This window comes from Raphanus sativus, chromosome 2 (assembly GCF_000801105.2).
Source record: "Raphanus sativus cultivar WK10039 chromosome 2, ASM80110v3, whole genome shotgun sequence".
NCBI lineage: Eukaryota > Viridiplantae > Streptophyta > Magnoliopsida > Brassicales > Brassicaceae > Raphanus > Raphanus sativus.
Window position 1 is genome coordinate 15,120,137 of NC_079512.1, and position 3,605 is coordinate 15,123,741.

The 3,605-nt window shown below is 48.5% G+C and overlaps 1 non-coding gene across 1 annotated transcript; it reads right to left on the reverse strand.

Moving 5' to 3' along the window:
* Window positions 1–209: 209 nt before the first annotated feature.
* On the reverse strand, window positions 210–316 carry LOC130508792 (small nucleolar RNA R71). The gene has a single exon (XR_008942970.1). It is a non-coding gene; the product is annotated as a small nucleolar RNA R71 (small nucleolar RNA).
* Between the last annotated feature and the right edge of the window lie 3,289 nt (window positions 317–3,605).

Genomic DNA, 3,605 nt, shown 5'->3' on the forward strand with positions numbered 1-3,605 from the left:
TTGATCACTTGGATAAGTTTGACAGCTACTGTGGTATGTCAAAGACTAATGGTGTGTCAGAGGATGCCTTAAAGCTCAAGCTATTCCCTTTCTCTTTGGGGGATAAGGCACGTCAGTGGGAGAAGTCTCTACCAAGTGACTCCATCACCACTTGGGAAGACTGCAAAAGGGCATTCTTGGAGAAGTTCTTCTCTACCTCAAGAACTGCTAAGTTGAGGAATGAGATCTCCAGCTTCCAACAGAAAAACTTGGAAGGATTCAGTGAAGCTTGGGAGAGATTCAAAGGTTACCAAGCTCAGTGCCCACACCATGGATTCTCTAAGGAGAGCTTGCTGAGCACATTCTACAGAGGTGCTCTTCCTAAGTACAGAGCCAGACTGGATACAGCTAGCAATGGGTTCTTTTTGGGGAGAACTGAGGAAGAGGCAGAGGCTCTAGTTGACAACATGGTTAAGAGTGATGCAGTCTACAGTGGAGACCATGACAGAAGCAGCAGAGGTGATGACAATCAAACGAGGAATGAGATAAAGGCTCTTCAGGAGAAGATTGACAAACTCATTGCTGATAAGGCCACACAAGCGCAGGTGAACTTTGTTGGCAACCCAAGCCAGGAGATACCTCCTACTGTCATGTCCCCGATCCTAGATAGGATCGGCCGGATGGACCATGGTGCGAGGGGATGCACCAAATCAGGTCTAATGACCTAGGACAAGGCGTATCATGGTCCGTGGAATGGGTTAAGTGTATCAGGAGGCTGAGACTTAACCAAGGAAAGGAAGGTTCAAGCTTAAGGAAGCTGGACAAGTGTTTAGACAGCTGGCCGGAGTGTGAAACAAGCTCGGGCAGCTAAGATGAAGTGTGAGGGAGCTCACAGTAGCTCACAAGAGTTCTGGTCAGCTCCAGTAGCTGGAGTGTTAGCTCACTCAGCTGGTGACAGTAGTGGTCAGCTCATCTCAGCTTGGAGGAGTGTTGAGAGTTGAGATGGTGTGACCGGACCATGGGCGGTTAAGGTCCGGTGGGATGGTGGTGCGGTCCGGTGAGGCCAAGGTTGCTGGTGGTGCAGCAAGGCACTTGGGCAAGTGCTAGCTGATGCTGATCGATGAAGAGAAGCAGTTGGGATGGCGGTTGAGAGGCGGTTGGACCGAAGGGATGCGGTGATTCCCACATGCGCCCATTCGGCCAATCCTCGCACCGGTTCGCCCAAAACCGGTTGGCGAACCCTTCCTCTATAAATAAAGGACTCTGGCATCGATATTTGTCATCAGAAAAAGAGGGGAAACTCTGCCAAAATTGCCAGAGAATCCAGAAGAGAAAAAGAGACCGACGGTTGCTTGTTTGGCCGTGTGAGTGTGCGGTGGTGAATTGTTCTTGACCGGCGACCAAGGAAGTGTTGTGGGAAGGAACCGTGTGAAGATGGAGACAAGAGGAACCGAGAAGGTTAGTGGGAAGGATCAGAACCCATCGTCGGCCACTCCTAAGGTTAGTGATGCTAACCACTTACCATCGCCATGATCCGTGTGTCCGGATGGATGGTCCGCATGGACCAAGTGATGTTGGTTGCATCCGTTCTCCCTTCTCTTCCATTCTATCTCTTTTATAATATATATTGATGTTGTCCGTGGGTTTAAACTCATGGTCGGACCCTCAGGGCATGGAGTGTTCAGTGAAATCTCTCCATGGCCTTGGTTGGGCATGTAAGGTTGGATCTCCTACTTCCGGTTGAGGTTTGGGGATTCTGACTTCATATATCTCTTAATTGGGATTTTTCATGAATTATCATGATGAAAGGATAATTTTATATCACTGATTTAGAGATGGTAAGTTATGGCCATGGGGGCGGGTCTAGGGTGAGATCGGTATGATCCGGACCTGTTCTGTGGATTCTGACTTGACCATTCTCTTAGTTGTGAATTATCATGATTTATCATGGTGTTTGCATAATTTTTTAGAGACCTATCCGAGTGGGTCAAGGTTTGGGACAGAAACTAGTTCTAAGGGACTTAACCATGCATTGCTAGACTTGTTGCTAGGATATCGGTTTGATTGTGTATTTGATGTACTTTATATGATTGCAGGATCTGGTCAGGATCGTGGGAAAGCCAAGGAGCTGTGAAGACTCAAGCCAAGGATGGATGTGTGATGTGTGTTTAGATAGTATTGAACTTATGATAGCCTATTGTGCAAACTGATTGATATTACTATATTGTATGGATCACATGGTTTATATTAATAAAATGAATGTTTATCTTAGCTTCCGCATTGCTTATGAATTGTATAGGAACCTCAGATCACTTGAAAATGACTTAGAAATATTGGGACATAAACCGGCCAATTGCACTTAGATGATTAGGTTAAGGCCGCGGATCAGTTGGGTCTTAGGATCCAGGTTCGGGTCTTACAAGTTGGTATCAGAGCCTGCTTGATTCTAGGACATGGGGGTTATGGTTTGATCATCACACATCCGGCTGGAGTCTCACAGTATAGGGCTTGAGTTATTTTTGTCTTAGGAACTGTCTTGGTTGGATCATTGGCTAAGTGATACTAACATTGATCTTGTGTGTCGTTTTTGATGTTCCTAAGGGTGGTAAGAGTCGGAGCAAGTCCAAGAGGACTAAGGATGGAGCTGGAGCATCTGGCCAAGGTGGCGCGGATGGAACCAATCCAAGTGTGGTGCTGCCCAATCCAAGCATTGGCATGGACAGTACAACTGGATTGCCTCTGGCTCGGATCAATCCGACTGAGGTTCATGGAGGTCTAATGGAACAGCAGCAAAAGGCGGCTGAGGAAGCTGCAAGGCAGCTACAAGATGACATGGAGGCTGAGGGAGAGTCCTCACATGCTGGTGATCAGGGCGGCCGAGGCATTGGTGCAGCCAATGGTGGAGCTAACCAAGGAAACCAGCTGGTGGAACCTACCATGAAAGAGGTGCTTGATGCAATCAGGCTCATGGGTAGTCAGATGCTGGCTATGACCCAAGTAATCACTCCATTGGTGAATTCATCCGTGGGGCAAGCTCCACAAGTTCAGGTGGTGGTACCAGGAGCTGCTGGACAAGTTGCACCAGTTGATGAGGTGATTGAACTTGATCCGCCAGCTAGAAGATCTGGTAAGGTGGATTACCTGAAGGTGCTAGAGCACATATCTCGCCTAGGGACAAAGCATTTTGCTGGAAGTGCTGACCCTATGGAGGCGGATGAATGGAGGGACAGGCTGGCCCGGAACTTCAAGTCTACAAGGTGCCCCGAGGAGTACGAAAGAGACATAGCAGTGCACTTCCTGGAGGGAGATGCACACAACTGGTGGCTGTCTGTGGACAAGCGCACCAATGGTTCTATTGAGAAGTTCTCTGACTTTGAGGTTGAGTTCAACCACAAGTACTTCCCAGCTGAAGCATGGGATCGTTTGGAGGCCAAGTTCTTGGATTTGACCCAAGGGCGTAGGTCAGTCAGGGAGTATGAAGAGGAGTTCAACCGGCTCAGGAAGTATGTGTGTAAGACCCGAACCCGGCCGGCTAGGCCGCGGTCGATGCCTCACGTCGCTCGGTCCACACACTGACCGAACCACTCAATTTTTCGATCTTTATCTGTACTTTCGCCTAAGGGCGA